This window comes from Gallus gallus, chromosome 1 (assembly GCF_016699485.2).
Source record: "Gallus gallus isolate bGalGal1 chromosome 1, bGalGal1.mat.broiler.GRCg7b, whole genome shotgun sequence".
NCBI lineage: Eukaryota > Metazoa > Chordata > Aves > Galliformes > Phasianidae > Gallus > Gallus gallus.
This window is the reverse complement of record NC_052532.1, coordinates 148735004-148759340: the sequence shown is the minus strand read 5'-3', so window position 1 is coordinate 148759340 and position 24337 is coordinate 148735004. Positions and strand designations below refer to the sequence as shown.

The 24337-nt window shown below is 37.2% G+C and overlaps 1 long non-coding RNA gene across 1 annotated transcript; it reads left to right on the top strand.

Moving 5' to 3' along the window:
* Positions 1–2144: 2144 nt before the first annotated feature.
* LOC112531543 lies at positions 2145–24134 on the top strand. Its single transcript, XR_003073383.2, has 3 exons — positions 2145–2255; positions 13152–13172; positions 16358–24134. It is a non-coding gene; the product is annotated as an uncharacterized LOC112531543 (long non-coding RNA).
* The last annotated feature ends 203 nt before the right edge of the window (positions 24135–24337 follow it).

The following is a 24337-nucleotide window of genomic DNA, read 5'->3' as shown; positions in this document are numbered from 1 at the left end:
ATTTAAAAGACAGATATATTAATTAAAAAAAAAAAAAAAAAAAAAAGTATTTCCAGACACTTCTGGACCTTGGATCCAGCTGTCATTAGTGACAACGCTTTTACACCCTCTCTATATGATTTATTTCCCTTTCCAGTTATTGTTTTCTACCACATTTGAGTGTTATCCTTTTTCGAGCTATCATGCATATAAAGAGCAGAAATCTATTTTTCTAAATAATATTAAAACTGCTTTAAAACATGTGCATAGTAATTCCCTTTTATTTTCTTCAAAAAGAAAATATTTTTTTTCCCCCGATTGCTTAAAGCAAGGAAGAGATGTAACAAGTAATGCAGGCTTTGAAAATCACTGAAGATAGACCTGAAGTAGATATGTCCCAGAGACAGTAGAGGAAGAATAAAAGGAGAAATTTCACTGATATTCAGAAAGTAATGAAGAGCAACAATTAACCCTCCTTGGAGTGCTAAATATGTCCTTATTTGAAAGAAATGAAAATAAATTGCTCTTCGAAGAGCAAAACATATATTAAGGTTATAGTTGATAGAAGAACCTCTAAACAGATTCAGTTTGAAAATGAGATCTTGTTCCAGTTGATCTGTTATGTTTACTATTCCTGACAAAGTTAGGGAATGAAAAATTGTCACTTTTACAAAAAGCTGTCTAGATTCAGTATATTTTTTTTCTTTTTGTTCTTAAGTTGCTTAATTAATTTTCTACCCTTACAAAGAAACAATTATAAAGCAAGTAAGAATTTTTGCACAGTTTTGATGTCATCTGCATGCTTATGATCAGGAAGACTCAGTAAAAATTCATGTAAATATAGATGAGGGCCTTATGCATAAGAGCACTTGAGAAATATGACACGAATAAATTAGCTATATATTATAAAATATATATATTTATCTGAAAATATCATACTCTACACTTTATTCAGTATCATATTTACTACAGCTTTTAAAAATCACATAATAATTTGTATTAAATATCTGAATTTAAGAACCAGTATAAAGCTGTGACAGCTATATAAACAGATGAAAATTGTGAGTATGGGACAATGCATCTGCTATGCACTGGACACTTCTAAAGTCCTAGGTAAACTGAAACTTAATATTTTATGTAATTCAGCTTTTGTTAAGCATTGCATCAAATATTAGAGATCTAGTCCCTGGCAGGGAGGTTGAAACTTGATGATCCTTGAAGTCCCTTTCAACATAATCCGTTCTATCATTCTATGATTCTATGAATATTATTCTCCTTTCTCATCAGTTCAGACAGTACAGTATGGAAACTGCAATGTAATATAATTCAGGCAATGAAATGCCCGAAATACCCAGGAAAATTATATATTTTTATAGGCTATTTGAGTAAAATAACCACACACAAAAAAAGAGAAGCTCAATTTTCATTAGTTTTTTCTTACATTTGAGGTAGTTGATATATGTGATAGAATTCTTTTTAAATCATCCAGGCTATTTGATGAATGTGAGGTTCATTTTTAAAGGCTAGAGCTGAAGGACTCCAAATAAGAGGAATATTTAACATGGACTTCCTCTCTGATGCATAATAATCACAAGCAAGCATTTGGAGAAAATTTGTGTGGATTGTGCAGCTGTCATCAAGAACAAAATTTAACTTTGGTACAGAACATTAGAATTACTTTTTTTACAGACAAGATGTACAACTTTCTTGATAATTTATCATTTTGTAACAATGAATAATTTATACAGGTCACTGACCAAAACATTTACCTCATTGGATAATTCAGGATATAAGTGATATCAGGAAGTCTGCAGTCCAAAAATCTGATCAGCACTAGGTCATTTGTGAGGTCAGACTGAGATACACAGGGCTATTTCTGATTGGGTCTCCATAGCCTCTGAGAATGGAGACTGCGCAACTTTCCCAGACAACCTGCTCAACTGCAAAAACATACTCTTGGGGAAGAGGTTTCTCTTCATTTCCAGTCTGAATCACCCTTATTTCCATCCATCGTGTCTCATCTTCCCAACCATGCCCTGTTGTAAAGCACCTGTCTTTGTCACCTTGGTGATCTCCCCACAAATGAGGGAGAAAGGTGAAGGTGGCAGTGGAAAGATGATGTTGTTTCCCCATAACCTTCTCTTCTTAAAAGACCTATTTCCTCAGCTTCACTTCACAAGGCAAATGCTACAGCCCTGGCAATCACTGTGACCATCTCTAGGCTTGCTGAAAGTGATCAGCACTGGAACAGAGGAGATTCAAAACTGAATGCTCAAGTAAGTTGAAACAGTTGTCCCATAGCAAAAGTTACTTCATATTTGTTGCTTTTGTTTAAGTCCTGACCATAACAAGTTTGCTTGTTTTTTTTCCAAATGCATTAGTTGAATTAATAAAATTAGAGTATTTACTTCCAAATAATATAATAGTGTCTATTAGATCTCTAAAAGGAATCACAATTAATCTAGTGATTTCTTTTTCAAACTGCCTAAAGCTACAGTGTGTTTTGCAAATAGTGTTAAAAGATAGGTGAATTTGTTTCCACACATAAATAGACAAATAAAACAAAGAAATTTAAGTTCCAGAGGATCACGCTATGTCATCTAGATCAATCTTCACTTCAGACAGGTTCAATTTCAAAGTTATATACAACTTCATACCTAGATCACCTTTACACACACACACACACACACAAAACAAACAAACAAAAAACAAAAACAAAAACAAAAAAAACACCACAAAACAAAACAAAACAAAACTTTAAGCAGAATTCAGAGAATTAAAATAATTAAAATGTTATTAATTTGATTAATTTGATTTAGGAACTTTATTTTTAGCAGGTATATTATCAAGTATAGTTTTTCACTGCAAAGAAAAAGGTTTTGGTACTTTTCTCAAAGTCAAGAGAAACATTTTATCTTTTGGCCCAATCTTAATATACTAAAAGTGTAAATTCTTTGTAATATAAGGGTTAAATAAAAGGACTGTAGGACCAAAAAGGATTCCATAAGTAATGAAGTTGCAATTTGTTGGAAGGAGACACACTTCCAGTTATTTTAATAACTAAATAACTAAATTAATCTGGTTTTGTCATTGCAGTTGTTGTTAGTACATTTGTCTCATTTTTTTTTAATTTATTGTTTTTTAAATCAGTGCTTTTCCCCACTACTCTGATTGCAAACCTACTCCTGTACCTTCCTATTCAGATGGTTAGAAATCTACTGTTATTTTATAACCTAGATGTACTTAAGGATACTTTTTATACATGAGATTTTGATAAACATAGCTTTTTAGCTTTTATGTTTATTTTTTGTGGTATTTCTTGGTGATATATTTATAGAGAGGTTATATTTCTTCTCAGTCTTCATTTTGCAAAACTAAGCTAGCCAAGTTCCATCATTCTCTAGCAGAGGAGGTCTCTGCAGACTCTTACTTGTCCAAATATCCTTTCTCTGTTCTTTCCTTCATTTGCATTTAACTTATTTATACTTTGGTCAACAGAACAGTAAACATTAGCTTTATAAAGCAGTTTTGGTATCTCATTGCCTCTGCTGGTCATCCTGTCCCAGTAACTTTTCCTTTTTCATACTGGTGTTTCATCATAATACTATACATATTTAGTGTATACAGTCTTATATGAAAAATCATCAAACGTTATAAAAAGAATCTAGATAATACTGTTTTCCTGAAAGTATATATTTTTCATTTTAAAACTATTGCAAATCTGAGCCAAAGAAGTAGTTTTGCAGCTGCTATGTACACAAAGAAAGTGAAACTGAGTTGGCTGCAATGTGACAATCAACAGGTAATTTCAGAAATTACTGTTATTTTTTTCCCCTTTCAATCATAATTCTGTTATCTATTTTCAGTTTGGGCTAATTAATAGTTTTAAAAGTTTAAGATGTTTACATATTACTGGGCAAGTCTACAATCTTTCAAAGGAAGATCTGTCTTTAATCACTGATAAAAGATCAGTATTCCTAAACAGGAAATCATGTTCATAAGTTCCACTTGAGGAGAAAAAATAGATAAATAAATCTTGAAATAAAATATATTGATAATGAAGAATCAAATCCCATGTGGATTTTCAATGATGTTACTAAAATGCTTACCAAAAATATATGCAAAGTAACAATGCCATTTACAACTTAAAATGATTTAAGAAATAAATCTCATGTAGCTAGTCTTGAATCAGAAGTACTTCAGAATGACTATGGGAAGAATATTAATTTCCAAAAGGGTGGTTCAGAAATGCCTACTTAACGGTTAATGTGGTAAGAACAGAAAACTCTGCATTTGATTTGAAAAAGAAAATAAATAAATAAGTAATATATTGCTCAGAATAGAGGACACCAACCAAAAGGTAACAGCAAAAAGAGGGAAAAACAATCCTGTGGACTGAACTCCAGCTATCAGCTCCTCCCATTTTTCTTTTGTTCAGAAAGCCATGCCATGTGGCACAGACTACCACTTTGGCCAGTTTGGGTCAGCTGTCCTTGTTCTGTTGTCTCCCAGCTTGTGCATCTCAAGCCTCTTTGCTGGCAGAGCAGCATGAGAAGGAGAAAAGTCACTGAGTTAGTGAAATCACTGCTCTGTAACAACTAAAAAAAAAAAAAAAAAAACCGAAGCAGCGCCAACGATCTAAGAAGGAGAACTTATTTTACTAACTACGATGTTGGAATGCAAGATGACACGATATAATACAATCTAATTGGAAGTAAGGATAATAAATCAAATTAAATGAGAGAGAGCAAAAGAACAAGAGAGAGAGAGAGAGAGAGGGGGGGGGGAGAGAGAGAGAGAGAGAGAGTTTCCGAAACCAAAAGCCCTACTTGAAGGCGCACAGCTTGGAAAGCACACCCACTCCTCTCCCTGGCAGCAAGCGAAAGTGAAAAAGACCGCACACAACCGGATGATGTATCTTCTGTGATGTATCTTCCTTCTCTGACCATGAGGTCCTCTGGGATATGTAGTTCTCCTCTTTTGTCCATGATGTTACGATGTGGAATATCAATAGCAAAGTTACAAAACCTTGACATAAGTAAATTAACTAGAGCTGAAAGCTGAGAGCAACCCATGTAACTGAATAACTCAGGAAATCATCATCGACAGATGTTATTTAAGGTAGGTTCCTTGAGGAAAAGAACTATTCAGGAAATGCACTTCTCAGACAGAAGTCAAGTGCTTCTGGGAAATAAAACACTTAAAACACTGACTGTTCATGACATCTGAACACCGTGGCAATGCAGTATGCTTTCCAATTATATAATATATAATTTGGACAAGTATATAATGAATAGGAGAGAAATAACAGACAGCCAAAAACAATGAATAGTGTTGCATTGTTCGTATTATTTATTGATTTGTTAAACTACTAATTGAACTCATAGACTAGTCCTTAGCCACATTAGAAATGGTTTAGAGGCAAGTACTTTTCTGTAATTTGATTATTCAAGCAGACTTTGAAAGATGACAGGTAGCACAAATTATGTCTCAAATGAACTGTATTCCTTTGTCCAATTTGATAAACATTAGATAGCAAATTCAAAAGCTTCAAAATGATGGACACAAATGGAATTATTAATAAAGTTATTTATTTATGACAGAATCTAAACATTACTTAGAAATTTTGATAGTATAATATTTAAAAAATGCATCTCTTTTCAGTTAAATAGAATATAAATGTGTTTTAGTGTGGTAGGAGGTATGCCACGATCAGTCTTGGTGTGAATTGTCATTGTATTTATGCTTGGTGTCATGATCTTGGTGTACTTGAAAAGGTTCCCCTCATGATGGAGTGAAGACTGAAGTTGTTCATTTAAATTGCATTCTAGAGTGACTCACTTGCCATTGTGATGCAAGGCTGACCAGCAGCTAGCTCCCTACAGACATAAGCAGTACCCACCTTGGCAGCTTGTAAGAGCTTGATTGTTGGCTAAGACGCAGTCCTTAAACAAGAATGTACTGAAGCAAACTTAATTCTGATCTATCTAGTCTTTTCTTCTTTGCACTAAAGACAGCCTTTGTGTCATAAATACAAGGATGCTTAGCTTGACAGTAAGACATATTTATAGGAAAACTACTATGGACTGGGATTTAGGGCCATGTACCCATTCAGAGGTTGCTGTCATGGGATTGCAATCCAATGATGATATAATAATACAGTTTATGCTTATTACTTCATCAGTGTCTGCAATGGACAAGTAGGTTTCTAATTACTTTTCCTGCTTTTACACAAAGCTAGAATGTTGAGCAAAACTTCTAAGTTTTAATGTTGTTTATTCTCTTCCATATGAACAAATAAAAATAAAATCTTTGCAAATAAGAAAGTATTCATAGAATTTTAAAATTGGAAAATAGCCCAGGTGGAAACAGACTTTGAAAGATCATCTTATTCAGCATTTGTGGAAAAGAGTGCCTAAATGTAGCACCCTGTCCAGTCACATTTTCAAAACCTCCAGTGATGGAGATCTACTGCCTACCTGGGAAAATTGTTCTTGTGCTTAACTATTCTCACTTATAATATTTCTTTTTAATATCAAGATGAAACTTATTCAAGTGCAACTTGAACTGGTTTATTCTCTCTCTATGAGTTGAACTTTATTCTCTCTCTCCATTTAGCAGTGTTAGGAGACTTTCCATTCTCTTTGTATCTGCCTTTTGGTAATGGAATTACGTGATAAAGTCATCCCAGCATCTTCTCTTCTCTGAGGTGAAAAGATATGATCTTCTTCGGTCTTTCCTCATAGAGCAGGTTTTTCAGCCCATTGGCCATTTTTATGATGCTGCTTTGAATTCTCTCCAGTTTATCTGTGTCTTTTTTAAATAGCAAGAACTAGCACTGGCGGCAGAATATGCGGGACAGCTGAATTACAGTAGTCTTTGCCAGTAGTCATTGTGTTCATTTACAAATATATGGTACTACATTTCCATTTCAGTGCTTCTAGTGTTTAAGATACAGCTACAAAATAAATAGATAGATAGATAGATAGATAGATAGATACATCATTTATGTGAAAATCATTTATGTAAAAATCTAAAAATCATAATATATAGGTAAAAGATTGTTATCTGGTTCTAAAAGAAATTACATTTTTTTGTAGTAGAATGTGTTTTGCTTTTAGCCCTTACAGTCTTCTCTGAGCATCACAAGTGTTTAGGAAAGAATAAGTTCTGAAATTTCCACTATACTTGTTTGAGCTTCTAAAGACCACTTGTCTTGGTGTACGAATTTCCTCTAGTCTTTGGGTATTTGATTTAAAGAGTTTTCAGTACATTTATTCACAGTCCTTTTTCCTTTTTGAAGTGACTTCGACAAGAATAATTTTCTCAGAAAAAAGAATACAGTTAAGGACCTATAACAGAAAAATTGAAATCACAGGTAGCATTTGTTGCCTAACCTGCTCAGCAATGCCAGCATTAATATACTATGCAGAATGTAAAAAAATAATACTATTATTAATAAAAATAAAAATAAAAATAAAATCATGATGATGCAGGAAAGGAGAACATAAGAATAGTAACTTGCAAGGGATTAACTATTCATAGAATCAAAGAATCATAGAATTGCTAAGGTTGGAAAAGACTCACAGGATCATCCAGTCCAACCATTCGCCCTTCATCAATGGTTCTTGCTAAACCATGTCCTTCAACACAACATCCAAACGCTCTTTGAACACCACCAGGCTCGGTGACTCCACCACCTCTCTGGGCAGCCCATGCCAGTGCCTGACCACCTTTTCAGAGAAGTAGTATTTCCTAACGTCCAGCCTGAACCTTCCCTGGCGCAGCTTGAAGCCATTCCCTCTAGTCCTATCACTAGTCACGTGAGAGAAGAGGCTGACCCCCAGCTCACTGCAACCTCCCTCCAGGTAGTAATAGAGAGCAATGAGGTCTTCCCTGAGCCTCCTCTTCTCTAAACTGAACAATCCCAGCTCCTTCAGCCACTCCTCATAAGGCCTGTGCTCCAGACCCCTCACCAGCTTGGTTGCCCTCCTCTGGACACGCTCCAGGGCCTCAATGTCTTTCTTACAGTGAGGGGCCCAAAACTGGACACAGTACTCGTGGTGCGACATCACCAGTGCTGAGTACAGGGGGATAATTACTTCCCTGTTCCTGCTGACCACAGTGTTTCTGATACAAGCCAGGATGCCATTGGCCTTCTTGGCCACCTGGGCACACTGCTGGCTCATGTTCAGTCTAGCGTCAATCAACACCCCAGGTCCATTTCCTCTACACAGTCTTCCAGCCACTCTGCCCCAAGCCTGTAGCACTGCCTGGGGTTATTGTGGCCAAAGTGCAGGACCCGGCATTTGGTCTTGTTGAATCCCATCCCACTGGCTCCAGCCCAGCTATCCAGCCTATCCAGATCCCTCTGTGGGGTCTCACTACCCTCAGGAAGATCAACACCTCCAGCCAGCTTGGTGTCATCTGCAAATTTACTGAGGGTGCACTCAATGCCCTCATCCAGGTCATCAATAAAGATATTAAACAGGACAGGCCCCAGCACCGACCCCTGGGGAACACCACTCGTGACCGGACGCCAGCTGGATTTAACTCCATTCACCACCACTCTCTGGGCCCAGCGCTCCAGCCAGTTCCTTACCCAGCCAAGAGTGTACCTGTCCAAGCCACGGACTGCCAGCTTCTGCAGGAGAATACTGTGGGAGACAGTGTCAAGGGCTTTGCTGAAATCTAGGTAGACTACATCAACAACCTTTCCCTCATCCACCAGACGGGTCACTAGATCATAGGAGGAAATCAGGTTGGTCAAGCAGGACCTGCCCTTCACGAACCCATGCTGGCTAGGCCTGATCCCCCGGTTGTCCCGCACGTGCCACATGATCTCCCTCAAGACAATCTGCTCCATAATCTTCCCTGGCACCGAGGTCAGGCTAACAGGCCTGTAGTTCCCCAAATGCTCCCCGCAGTCCTTCTTGTAGATAGGAGTCATACTGGCAAGCCTCCAGTCCTCTGGGACTTCACCCGTCAACAAGGAGTGCTGATAGATGATAGAAAGCGGCTCGGCTATCACTTCCGCCAGTTCCCTCTGCACTCTCGGGTGAATCTCGTCCGGTCCCATGGACTTGTGGCAGTCCAGTTGGAGTAGCAGGTCTCTGACTCTTTCCTCCTGAATCGTGGGGGGTTTAGTCTGCTCCCCAGCCAAGACTGTCAGGTCAGAGAGTGGAGAAACCTGAGGATAACTGGTCTGACTTTTAAAGACAGATGTAAAGAAGGCGTTCAGAACGTCTGCCTTTTCCTTATCCTCAGTGGTCACATTCCCAGCCTCATCCAGTAGAGGATGGAGATTCTCCCTGGTCCTCCTCTTACTGTTTATTATTATTATTTATTTTATACAAACACTAATTTCCTATACTTTGTGGCTTCTGATACAAAAGACCTTGACACAAAATAGGAGAGCTGCTCTGAAAGTAATTCCTCTTACTTTATTGTCTTGTCCCAAAAAGTCAGAGGCAGATGTTAGTGACATGGCAGTAGAGACTGAACTTTTCCACTAATATTCTATTAAATTTTGTTACTGTGTGACAGATGGCAGAAGAGAGGCAGTTTGACAAAATAGTGTCTGACATGGAAGTGAATATGAAGCAAAGGTGTGTAGTTGAATTCCACGATACAGAAAAAAAATTGCACTCATTGACATCCATTGACACTTGCTCAATGTTTGAGACCAAACAGTAGATGTCAGCCCAATGAGACTGTGGTTTGTGCGTCTCATCAGTGGCAAGATTTCCCTAGCAATGACTGTCACAGAAGATGTGAAACAGTGGGTTATCTCCACTGGTGTAGATTTCTACGAGTGAGGCATGCAGTCTTTTGTTTATCACTGATTTAAATGCATAGCTAATGGTGGTGACTATGTTGAAAAACAGTGTCTGTAGGTGAGAATTTATCATGTAGTGTTATTATGCTCTTTGCATCTGTTGTAATTTCCATGGAAAGAGGAGGCATTACTTTCAGAGTGACCTGTGTATGTTTGACATTGACACAAATACCTTTTTGGAAAATAAAAAATTACAAAATTCCTGGCTACGATAGCTAGCAATTAGTAGTTTCTGACATAAAAAAATATGTCATAAGCTTTTGTTATACTTCAGAAGCGCTCTCCTATACCACATTTCACAATCCAGAAGTGAATGAAGTGTGTCAGGAACTTGGAATATTGTAAATAGAGGCTTTTATTCATTCCAAATAATAATATTATTGGTCTTTCTGAATTTCAGATGCATGGTCAGTAACATAACATGGATTTTTAATGTGAAATAGTATTAAACATTATATATAATTGCTAATATTTTGATGATGAATTGAGTTTATACACAGTGTGTGGGAAAGACACATTGGTCAAATGGAAGAGCCTGTATCTCTTCTAATATCCATTAGAATTGTGGATTTTTGTACGACAAGCACAAGCACAGTACTCAGTTTGCTATAATAGTGGCAGCACTGATAAAAACTTCCTATGAATATGTATAAATTAATTTATTGAAAATATATTCTATTTTCTCTTTAAACTACATGTTAGGATGGACTCCATGTCTTTGTCCTTGTCCTTTTTTTTTGCCCTCATCTTTCTACTCTCAGGGTATTTTACTGAAAATTTCAACATTATCATTATCACATATATGGATTATATTCTCTTACAGATCACTTCTCAAACTGTCTCTATCATTTGGCTTGTGTAAACTGCTATCTAAACAATTAGACTCTCTGTTTGTTGCTCAAACAGATTAAATATACCTGTCCTAAGAGAAACATCCACCAGGAGTGGGGAATAAGTAAATGACTGCCTGGCAGGTTAAGCCACAACACCTGGTAGAAATATATATATTTTTCAAAAATACATCTGGTAGGATTAGTGTTAGCCAAGGCAGAGTTATCCAAGTGGCTAGGATCTTGATTCTTGATCAGAGATCATCAGATCAATATCAGTAGTGGAATTTAGAGAACTGCGCTGCTGACTAAAAATATATTTCTATTTTAAATAAAATGAATAGCCTGTGTAGGCCAAAGGTTGTGTTAAACTTGCTTGCAGAAAGCTTACTGCCATTTGAAGATACTGAGGGCAAACAAAGAGGGAAGACAGGAAAAAGGACCTAGAAGAGACTTTTACCTTTAGGATTAAGAGCTGTGTGTCTAACAGTGTCTTAGAAAACTACAAAAGCCAATAAATGTCTATGTGAGAGTAATTAAGTTCTAAACCTCTACTGCTTTAACTGTGTACCTGTTTGTATGTGTATGTGTGTGTATGTGGCAGAAAGAATGTCTCTGTAATTAAATGCATTAGATAGACTTACAAAGAAAATGTCAAGGCTAACACTTGTCAGAGACTAATACTGTCTGACAAAATTCTTTAATATAATTTACCATGTCTGAAAGGTGCAATGTTTAATAACAAATTTACTTATTTTATGATAGCTAGTGTTACATAAGATTTCTAAATTAACAGAGTAGAAATGGTGTGGTGAGCAGGACTCAGGAAGTAACCCTGCCTCTGTAATCGCCACTGGTGAGGCCCCACTTTGAATACTGTGTTCACTTTGGGGCACATCAATACAGAAAGGGCACTGAGGTGCTGGAGCAGGTCTAAGGAAGGGCAACAAGGCTGGTGAAGGGCTTGGAGAATATGTCCTACAAGGAGCAACTAAAGGAACTGGGACTGTTTAGTCCAGGGAAAAGGAGGCTGAGGGGAGACCTTATTGCTCTCTTCAAATATCAGAAAGGTAATTAAAGAGAGAGCGGGGTTCGTCTCTTCTCACTGGTGACAGGTGACAGGGTGAGAGGAAATAGCCTCAAGTTGTGCCAGAAGTTTAGCTTGGATATTAGGAAAAACTTCTTTATGTAAAGGGTTGTTAAGCTACTAACCCTGAATAAGTTTGAAAACTGTCTGGATGTGGTGCTTGGGGATATGATTCAGCAGCGGGTTTTTAGAGTTCAGGTAGTATGGTTAGGTTGCAGTTGGACTTGATGATCTTGAAGGTCTTTTTCAACATGTACAATTCTATGATAATATGATAGTACAGCAGTGTACTTTCTTAAAGGATACTGATGAGGTACATTATACACTCAAACACATTTTGGCTTTAACAGATATCCCAAGAAGTTTCTTGGAGTCCTTCTCAGCTGCTTCACCCACCAGTACAATGAAAACAAAATAAGAGATGCCATTTTTTTTATATATATTTTTTTAATTTTTGTTAGCAACCTCATTTGGACATCTACAGTGCTGAACACATGAGTTCCTAGATAGAGCTATGAGAATTGTCCCTTCTCCTGAAAGCCAAATGACACAGAGCAGGTTGTACATCCACACACTGAGAAATATATAAAAGGCTTAATAAAGTACACATAAAACTTCTAATGTGTGACCATCATTTTCTTCAGGGTTCCATGTGGGATATCTTGGATAGGATAATTATTTTATTAAATACCAGAGGTATTTAATAAAAGATTTTGAGAGTTATATGGAAGTGGTGTTTTTAAAATGTGGAAGCACAGTTCTATGGTTTTGATTGCAACATACTGCCTGAAGGCCTGATGGAGTTTTCAAGTCTTCAAGGACTGCTAGGATGATGATGGAAGATTATGTAGAATGGAAGGAGATTAATCTGTTACACTCATGTCTGTACAGACATTTGGGATCCAGACTGTCTTGAAGGGCACTGAGTAAAATGGCTGAAAATAAATAATAAGATACTTACCATTTAAGAAATAGGGACGATCTGGGATTATCATTGTTTGATTTATATACCATAACTCACTAATAATTTGTTTGGAAATGTAGATCTACTCAGATCGTTAATACTTTGGAAGAAAGCAGCTTTGGCATGTTGATAGTGAAATATGATACCAAAGTTAAAAAGGGGAACAAAAGGTTTTAAAGACAGAGCTCCAGAGACTAGGAAAAAAATACAAACAATCTTGGAAGGTAATGTTTGAGGTAAGAATTACTGAAAAGGTAGAGAAAAGTGAATAGGGAGTTTGGAAGGAAAATTTATTTGTGTAAGTGAAACTCCAGGGACTGACTCTCACATGAACACTGCATGAACACAGCACAATATGCCTGCTCAGGACTTTATTCAAAGCTATTATTTATGAAGTTTAACATAATATGAAATATTAGAATTCTTAATTTAAATACCATATTTTATTAACAGGTTCTGTGGACTTTCCCAGAGGTAAGTCAAATGGCCACAGATTAATCTTACTTAGATTCCCAGTGATCCCAGAGACTGCAAATGAACTGTGATTTTTCTATTTAGACATTCTTATGTAGGTATAAATGATACTTCACAATAACTTTTTTACTGATGAATTATTAAAGCAGCTATCGAAAACGTTGTGATTCTTTATTTGTGTTTGTTTGTTTTTCCTGTTCTGAGAGCATAAATATCTACTGTACATTTGTTTTGCATTTACTGGCATACTGTAGTTTATTCAAGACTATATGGATTTAACTAGAAATATTAGACAGCTGTATACCTTTGCAAAGAAAAGAAAAACACAATAAGAATGCTAATGTTTTGTTTAGAGAACAATATTCAGTAAATCTTCAGATTTTCTGCTATTTTTATTCTTGACTTTTTGTAGCTCAATTTTCAGTAATGGAGCTTCTCAAATAATATGACTTTTTTTCAGAGTAGCAATCACACTAGTTACAGTGATATAGTAACATTTTAAAAAAATTCAAGATGTGCTTGAAACTGAAAACAATAACAAAAACAAAAAAAAAAAAGTGAAACCAGAATATAGAGGAAATTAAGTGTTTTGATTACTTTTAAAACTGAAATAATTGCATCTTTTTTGTTGATCCTAGATAAATTATATGCTTTAAAACAAATAAGCCGGAGAAGTATTGTGAAAAGGAGGCCATTAACATAAAACATTTTTTGCAGTTCCAAAATGCAATGTTTCATTATTAGATGTGAGAATAAAGTGTTTTGACACTTTTAAGTTATTTATTTCTTCTGGCCTAAAGTAGTGTCAGTATTTGTGAATGAATATGATTTCCTAATATTTCCTTACTTCTCTATTTCCTTATTCCTCTACTTTTGATAAATACTCAGACCAATGAGAAAATACTCACTTTTATACCTTTTCTAGGTAAAAAAAAAAAAAAAAAAAAAAAAAAAAAAAAAAAAAAAAAGACTATTCTGGAAGCAGCAGTGAATTAGCTGAGGCTATAAGAATTTCAAAGCCATAGAATCATAGAATCATAGGATGGTTTGGGGTTGGGAGGGACCTTTAAGATCATCTAGTTCCAACCCCCCTGCTATGGGCAGGGATGCTTCCCTTTAAACCAGGTTGCTCAAAGACCCATCCTTCCTAACCTTAAGTGCTTCCAGGGAGAGGGCATTCGCAGTCTCACTGGGCAGCCTGTTCCAGTGTCTCACCACCCTCGCAGTAAAGAATTTATTCCTAATATCCATCCTAAATCTACCCTCTTGCAGTTTAAAACCATTTCCTTTCTTCCTGTCACTACATGTCCTTATAAAAAGTCCCTTCACAGCTTTTCAATAGGTCCCTTGCAGGTACTGAAAGGCCACTGTAGCGTCCCTCAGGAGCCTTCTGTTCTCCATGCTGAAGAGCTCCAGCTCTCTCAGCCTGTTCTCATAGGGGAGGTGCTCCAGCCTTCTGATCATCTTCAATGACCTCCTCTGGACTCGCTCCAACAGCTCAATTCCCTTCTTGTGTTGGAGCCCCAGAACTGGATGCAATACATCAGGTAGGGTCTCATGAGAGCAAAGGGGCAGAATCACCTCCCTCAACAGGCTGGTCACACTTCTCTTGATGTAACACGGAATATGGTTGGCTATCTGAGCTCCAAGCGCACACTGATAACTCATGTCTTTCATCAGCCAACACCCCCAAATCCTTCTCCTTAGAGCTGCTCTCAAGCCATTCTCTGCACAGCTTTTATCTGTGCTTGACATTGCCCTGACCCAGATGCAGGACCTTGCACTTGTCCTTGTTGAACTTCATGTGGTTGAAATGGGCCCATCTCTCAAGCCTGTCCAGGTCCCTCTAGATAGCATCTCTTCCCTCTAACGTGTCAAATGCATTACTCAGCTAGGTGTCATCCTCAAACTTGTTGAGGGTGCATTTGATCTCACTGTCCATGTAGCCTACAAAGATGGTAACACTGGTGCCAGCATCAGTTGCTGAGGAACTCCTCTAATTGCCAGTCTCCACTTGGACACTGAGCCACTGACCACAACTTTGAGGGTGGCCATTCAGCCAATTACTTATCTAGTCTTAAATGTAGATGCTGAGGTTATCTACTGATTTTTAGAAAGGTGACTCATGATGATAAGAAATTCTCACTGAATGTTAGAAATCGTAAGGAAAGACTGGGCTATTTAGAGATTATGTTGATACACTTTTTCAGAATTTAGTCCATGGAGTGATTTATTCTGTCTGCCTAGTTTATTGTAGAATCAAATTTATTTTCCTCTGCAATGCTGATCCCTTTTTAAAACTATATTAGGCTAAAAAGATCATCTTATTTTTTCAGTGCTTAAAATCCGATAGGAATGTTTTTGCTATATGTTGTAAAGGAATTTTTGCTAATTTTATGAAATCACTTGGACAATTCAATTGAGTATGATATGAATTTAGAAACCTGGTTCATATTTTACAACTGTATTTGGGTATTTGAGGACTGATATTGAATCCCATCCTTGTTGATACTGAAAACAAACAAACAAACAAAAAACAACTATCTAAACAACAACAAAACATTCAATAAATTGAGAAAAAAATAAGAAACTAAATTTTTATGAGTCGAATTTAACAAAATGTTTCTCTATCAATACAGCTAGGATTACTTTTTTGCTACGTCTTTTTGTGACTATGGTTATAGAGCCCAAACAAAATATTAACATGTGAGAACCACAGGAAGATTTTCCAAATCCACCGATAACAAACCAATTTCTCGTTGATAGTTTAACTAGTTTTCTTAAGGATTTATCTGTGATTTTCTAACATGCTGATTTATTTCCCTAAGAGAAAGCTCCAGTTACTTGTTCTGGTAATTTGTCATTTAGCCACTACAGGAATAACACATATAAATTTGCTCTGAGACCTGTTCATTTTGAGCATGGAAAAGTCACTTAGCAATTATAACATACTCAGAGGAGCTGATATCTCATAAATGTTACAGCTAACACTCTATCATATACTGCTAACAACTCTCCATAATGGTTGCTCAGCATGTGAACAAAAATGCTCCTGTATACCACATACTTGTAAAAATATAATGCTACATAATGCTACTGTGATGATTTCCAATTTGTTGTTGGTTACTTGCCTGTTTTTTTCTTTTTTGTTTTTGTTTCTGTTTTTAATGAACTTGACTGAATAGAAGAAAGAGGGATTGGAAGAGTTTGAAGAGTTTGAAACTCTGTCAAAGGAAATAGTACCATCATGTTATTTGTGCTAATAGGTGCTGAAGTTGAGCAGTTCTTATTAATGTTGCTGCTCATTTTTTTCTTCATAAATAATGATCTTTTCAAGTTAAAAATAAAAACACTGAGATTTTTACACTAAGAAGACATTTATTTATTTGTGAATCTGTGCTCCAAGCTGCCATTGTTATACTTGTCTTTTTGTTCAAGAAAGGTAGACAAATTACTATTCTAATAAGAATGTATGGAAATTTAAAAAAAGAAAAAAAGAAAGAAAGAGAGTGTCTCAGAGCCAATAGGAAAATCTCCAGTTCTGAGTCTCCAAGCTGAAAGAGACAGTGTCCAATCTGAGAGAGAGAGCATCCTAGTTGAGAGAAAAGCCCTCCAATCCTAGTGGGACTCCCTCCAATTCAAGAGAGATGCCCTCTGAATCGAGAGATTCTCCCTATAATCCAAACTTGACAGTCTCCAATTTCAACAAGACACCCTCCAGTATGAGCGATACGCCCTCCAGTCCTAGAGGGACATCCTCAAGTCTGAATGGGACATACTCCAAACTGAGCGAGACAGCTTCCAGTTCACAATATTTAGTCTTCAAACTGAACTAAACAGAATTCAGGCTCATCGAGTCATGCTCAAATACGAACTAAATACCCTCATAATTGAACGAGACAGACTCTGAGTCAAGCTGCAGAGTGAGAGCGTTAGAACTGTCCAAACTGATCAACCACGGGAGGCACCACGTTTGATGTCAGTTGCCCATGTAAGAGGACAGAAAATGAAGCAAATCTTGACTCATAACAGAAGAAAGAGGAGGAGAAGAAAGTTGAGGGAGGAGGAAAGAGGTCCAGAGGACTGGCTCCAAGCTCTAAGGGACCATCTAGAGAGAGAGCTGAGACACCCAATAAGACTGCAGTCACCAACACCCAGGAGGACAACAAGAAGTCCTGAAAGAGTAGGAGGTGACCAAGACATTGTTACCATTACTGATCGATCTCTGAAAATGGATGAAATTCGAGGTTTGAGAAAAGACTTCACACCACCCAAATGAGCCTACTGTCACCTGGTTACTGATGTACTCACACCTGGGGCTGATCAAATTGGTTTCCTTCCAGCCTGCATCATCCAACGTCTCAGCTATCAAAAGAAGACATCCTCCTGCTCAAGCAAGTGACAGTAGTAAGATTATGTCACATTTTGCCTTGAGGCGTTACCTACATGACCATGGAGGCATAAAAAAACCACTCCTGAACTTCAAGCATGGGTAAAAGAATTACAAGACAGATCAACCACCAAGGTGAACTTCTCCATAAAGGTGATTGATCCAGTTGCTGTGGGACATGACAGTAGCTGTAAGAACGACAGAGGTAACAAATAGAGGGGCCCTGCCCCCAGCCAGTGGGGGGAAAGGGATAATAGAGTGTATTGGACTGTGTGGATTAGATGGCCTGGAACATCAGAACCACAGCAATATAGGGCCCTGGTGGACACTGGTGCACAGTGCACTGTAATGCTCTCGAGCCACCAAGGGACAAAATTATTTTGTATTCATGGAGTGACTGAGGGTTCCCAAGAGTTCACTATGTTGGAGGCCAATATAACCCTCACCGGTAAAGACTGGCAAAAGCACCTTACTGTGACTGGCCCAGGGGCTTCCTGTCTACTTGGTATCAATTACCGCAGAAGGGGATATTTTAAGGATCCCAAGTGGTATCAATTGGCCTTTGGAATAGCTGCTGTACCCAGAAGGTGTTAAGCAGTTGTCTGTTTTGCCTGGCCTGTCAGAAGATCTGTCTTTTTTGGCCACAGTTTGCTTTAACCTGGAGGGGTGTTCAGTACACCTGTAATTGTTTGCCCCAGGGGTGGAAACACAGCCTAACCATTTGGCATGCATTGATCCAAGCTGCACTGGAACAGGGAGGTGCTCCTGAGCACTTACAGTACACTGATGACATTATTGTGTAAAGCAACACAGCAAGGGAAGTTTTTAAGAAAGGAGAGCAAATAATCCAGATCCTTCTGTGCACTGATTTCACTATTGAGCAAAGCAAAGTGAAAGGACCTGCCCAGGAAATTCAGTTCCTAGGCATAAAATGGCAAGATGGACATTGTCACATTCCAACAGATGTGAGGCCAGTACGGACGGGACAGGATGTAAAGAAAATTCTCTACACCACTGCTGGAGAGAAAGGTCCCACCTGGAGTTTGTGGCAAAGAGCCTCAGGAGAGACCTGAGACCTATCCCTGGGATTCTGGATTCAAGAATACAGAGGGTTGAAAGAGTGCTACACTTCAACTGAGAAGGAGATCTTAGCCGTGTATGAGGGGGTTTGGGCTGCTTCTGAAGTAATTGGTACTGAAACACAGCTCCTTCTGTCACCTCGACTGCCAGTGTTACACTGGATGTTCAAGGGAAAGGTTTCCTCCATCCATCATGCTACTGATGCCACTTGGAGCAAGTAGATTGTGTTGATTACACAACGAGCTCACATGGGGAACTTCAGTCGTCCAGGAATTTTAGAGGTGATTATAGACTGACCTGAAGGTAAAAAGTTTGGAACATCACTATCAGAAGAGGTATCGCGAGGTAAAGAGGCCCTACCATACAATGAACTACCAGAAAATGAAAAGAAATATGCCCTGTTCACAGATGGATCATGTCATCTTGTGGGCAAGAATCACAGATGGAAAGCTGCTGTGTGGAGCCCCACATGACAAGTTGCAGAGGCCACTGAAGGTAAAAGAGAATCAAGCCAATTTGCAGAGGTAAAGACTGTCCAACTGGCCTTAGATGTTGCTAAATGGGAGAGGTGGCCAATGCTTTATCTTTATACTGACTCATGGATGGTAGCAAAAGCCTTATGGGGGTGGTTATAGCTGTGGGAGAAGAACAATTGGCAAAGAAGGGGTAAACCTATTTGGGCTGCTGAACTGTGGAAAGACATTGCTGCCCGAATAAAGAATATGGTTGTAAAGGTGTGCCATGTAGATGCTCATGTGCCAAAGAGTTGGGCTACTGAAGAACAACAAAATAACCATCAGGTAGATCGAGCTGCCAAAATTGAGGTGGCTCAAATAGACTTGGACTGGCAGCACAAGAGTGAATTATTTCTAGCTTGGTGGGCCCATGAGACGTCGGGTCACCAAGGAAGAGATGCAACATATAAATGGGCTAGAGACCGAGGGGTGGACTTAACTATGGACACTATTGCACAGGTTATTCGTGACTATGACACATGCACCACAATTAAACAAGCCAAGAGGATTGAAATCTCTCTGTGGGGAAGGGCTGTGGCGAAAGTAGATACATGGGGAGGCATGGCAGGTTGATTATATCACCTTGCCATGGTCTCGCAATGGTAACTGTTACGTGCTTACCATGGTAGAGGCAACCACTGGGTGGCTTGAAACATGTGCAGTACCCCATGCTACTACCCAAAACAGCACATTAGGTCTTGAGAAACAAGTTCTCTGGTGACATGGCACTCCAGAAAGAATCAGATCAGACAACGGGACTCATTTCAAAAATTCTCTTATAAATACTTGGGCCAAAGATCGTGGTATTGAATGGATTTATCATATCCCTGATCATGCACCACTTTCTGGTAAAATGGAACATTACAATGGGTTGTTAAAAACCACGTTGAAATCAATGGGTGGTGAATCATTTAGCACTAGGAGAAGCATTTGGCAGAAGCCACCTGGTTGGTCAACACTCGAGCATCCATCAGTTGCGGTGGTCCTGCTGGCTCCCTGTATACTGTCAAGGGGGATAAGGTCCCTGTAGTACATGTAAAGAACATGTTGGGAAAAGCAGTTTAGGTCTTTCTAGCTTCTGGGAAGGGCAGAGCTCTTCACAGGACTGTTTTATACCCAGGGACCTGGGTGCACTTGGTGGGTGATGCAGAAAAATGGGTATGTTCCATGTGTACCACAAGGGAACTTGATGTTGGGTGAGTGCAGTCAGTAACTCCATGTGTATATATATGTTTGTGTTCCCGTGTGATTAATGTGTTGTAATTATGGTTTGTTTGTATATATTAAGCATGATGTAGCAATGTAGAATAAGGGGTGGAATGTCATGGTTTTACAATTTTTGGTTATTGGTATTCCACATCATGACATCATGTAGTGCACTGGGAGTTTAAGAGTTAATGCTCCAGTTCCAGATACCTGTCCTAGAAGAGAAGAAGAACTACATAACCCGGAGGACTCTGCATTCAGAGAAGAGATAAAATTCCTGGCAAAGTCACGGGACCTGGCACTTCTCCCTTCTACTCGTCCCAACCACGTCTCACCTCAGCATTAGAATAAGGCCTTCCGTTTTTTGGACACTCTTTCTCATTTAATTTGATTTATTAGCTTCAATTCTAATTATATTGTATTATACTGTATTATAATGTGCTATCTCGCATTCTGATATGTTTAGTAAATTAATATGTTTCTCCTCAGATCACTGTCACTGTTTTGTTTTAGGCCCATCTCTCTATCCTTTTCCCTTATCCCTTTCTGGGGTGTGGATCTGCGAGTCCTTGAACCCTGCTAGTCATGGAACTGGGCCAAATCAGTCTGTAAACCGTTGATAAGCTATAACATTTATTTTTGATACAAAAATTTTACAACCTCACAAAGAAGTAGATATAAATTTTGGGTGCTTATGCAACTGGAAATAATAATAATAATAATAAATTAATGAAAATATTATTCACTGAGGTCCTGGGGCTCAATTGTCAAATTTACTAGCAAAGATCTCTCTATGGGCATTATAGAGTAATACATGCTGCTAAAAGACGCACCAGAAATTTCATGCAGATATTGTAACCCTCAAGTGTAACTTCCTGCACAGAAAGAAAGGGATTTGGTTCTAGTGCCTGGACAATTCAGATTAAGTATTTAAATAGCAGTGTTTACTTAATAGATGAGGATTAATTTTCACATGGAGATATTTAGTGTCCTTTGAGGATGCTTTGTGTATCCACCATGATGTTCAACAGCTTCAAGAAGAATACATGTCCTCTGTAGGTGCTGTATTTTCATATATTTTAACCCCATAAATATGTCTTGGATATCCTAGGGAGGTTTAAATATGAGTATACATTTAAGTAAAATGTTTGAAGTAAAACAGAGAGGCATAAAAGTTATACTAATGATGCTCTATGTCAGGAATGCTGAAGTCTCAGACACCTAATTCATTTTACATTAAAAAACAAAAGATTGAAAAATAGATTGAAAAGAGGAGAATATCACAGAAGTCTTACCCCCTGTTAATTCTGTACCGCAAATTACCGTTTTTCCTGCATCTCTTATTTTGGTATGCTTGTATGTTAAGAGAAAAACACGTAGTCTCCCTAGTTTACCTGTACTTTTGCAATTTCTACACTCTCTTGAAACATGAGACGTTTGTTTCTGAATCATCTTATGTAAAGGCTATATATATTGAGCCTTTCTTCAGGACATCACAAATGAGCACTTTAACTCAGTGTTTTCTGAAAAAAAAAAAAAAATGGAATGAGAGGCAGTGAACTTGTCCTTTGACCACTTGTTTGAATGAAAATCATCATGGTTCCTCTGCTTTGAGACAATTTCTCGTAGATTAACTATACTGAATTCTGAGCAAACCTCAGAATTATATACTGTGTTTAATTCTTGAAAACATAGATCAAGCAGTAACAAAACAAATGTCTGGACATAGAAGTTAAGGTTACTTATAATGTTCTTTAGTCTTATCTGGTATAAAATAAACATATTTGTCAGAATTTGGAAAATAAATGTATTTATTATTTACTTGACTCTCTGTGGAATGTTTGGAACAGATTGGCAAACAGTTCACAAAGCATAAAGTGAATACTTCAAAATGAACACCTCAAGCAGAAAGCTGCTGGGCTCTGTGTTATCACTCCCTCAGATCTTCATTAAGAGAAGTTTCATGTTGGGGATCAAGCCCCTTCCTTATGGAATTATTTGTACACATTTCCTTATCACAGACTTCTTCCTCCTGGTTGAGAACCATATAAAGTTTAACAGCTGTCCAACAGTTTCTTCAAACCTCAGGTAATATCAAGAAGACTATTGCTATACTATAATCATTATGGTTGGACAGAACTTCATCCTATCCTATTCACAGAGCTGAGGCTGTAGCAGAGCAAGAAACATACACTTCAGTGCTTGATATTTAGAGTGAAGAAATCTTTGTCACAGCCAAAATGAGCATTGACAAGTCCTAAGACTCCTCTTTGTAACATCAATATGAAGCCTATCTTCTTGTACTAGGAATAAAATAATTTCAATACCAGTAGTGATAATAATAAAGTAATAAAAAATCATATTTAATAAGATAAAAAATCATTCACAATAGGCTAAATAGTTACTGGGCTCATACCTGCAGTAAGAAAATGACTGTTTTATTGTTGCAGGAGTCTGACTTGGAGCAGAGAACAACTTAACTCAGGACATTGAATGTTTTTACCACAAGGTAATGCTAATCAAATAGAAGTACTTCATTTTGTGACAATATCTCATTGATTTCTCCTCCTTGATTACAAGGATTGTGTATTCAGTGTTTAAGCTAAAAAAAAAAAAAAAAAAAAAAAAAAAAAACCTTAAAAATCATATTTCCACTAAATTTAAACAGACTTTCACAAAAGGAAATATTCATTTCTGATGAAATCAGAATTTAAATTAAACTTAAATTTAAATTAAAGAGCATTCTTCACAACTTGTGTGAACAAAAGTAATTATAGCAGGAGCATATCTAGCATATCTGAATAACTAGAAAAAAAAGAAGAAAATAATTCCATAAAGCATTAAACTCAGAAAAAAAAAAAAAAAAAAGAAAAAAAAAAAACATAAATTGTTCTGGTAGAAAGTAGTAATTGTTTAAATATATATATATCAATGCCATTATTAAGATAGTATCATTATTAAATTCTAACAAGCTTATGACCAAACAAAGTGAAAAGAGAGAATTAGAATAAAAGCTCAGGGGGATATTACTAAGATTCAGAAACATCCACTTTTTTTTTTTTTTCCAAGTGTAAAAAATACACTTATGAAGCCTTGCACTTTCTCAATCACAGTATATCAAGCTTCTTTGATATTTTTATGGGCTAAGATGCCTAATACCTCTATTCAGTAATCACTGTCACTTATTATAGCAGATGTTTGATTTGAGGAGACAATTTGTTAGAATCTGAGCAGCAAATTACAGTCACATAGCAAAGCTTGTGTAATAATTAGTTTACAATCATATTCCTAGGTGTTTCACTTTTGGAGCAGTGGAAATGTTTTGAAGATTCAGTTGTTTAACAAGGACATTAGCAAAGCTGTAACATAAAATCTCTTTGTAAAGAACAGATCAAAATTGTTTTCAGATTATTAGTAATCAGTCATGTCTTGATCACCATGGTTCTGCACGTTTCAGGTACCAAAGAAAATAAAGAAGAATCTTTGTTTTGCTCCTTTCAATTTTTTTAACTCACACCATAAAATTCAAGAGATGAATGGGATATAATCTAGGTGCGTGTTGATTGTTCTATATAGCAGTAATAAAATTGTGGATAATATGTGTTTCTAAGGAAGTTATAAAGCCTCATTTTATTTCCGGTGCAAAAAGACTCATGTTATCCAGTGAATATTTTTCACTGAAATCATTGTAGGTTCTGTTCTATTACCCTAATTTATGGGGAAAAAAAAGAGTCCTAAAATATTGTTGAATATAAAGACATAATAACTGGCTTAATAAACAAACAAACAAACAAACAAATAAATAAATAAAATCTGTATGACTAAAAATAGAAAAGTATAGGAGAGTTTGTGTTAGGAAAATATATCTGATCTTCATTTCCTTCACTTGCTTTGTACTGCCAGTTTATGTTCAGAACAGAATGTTGGTCAGAGGCAGTGCAGTCATTTGTGCACTCTTAAGTTTACTGAAATGT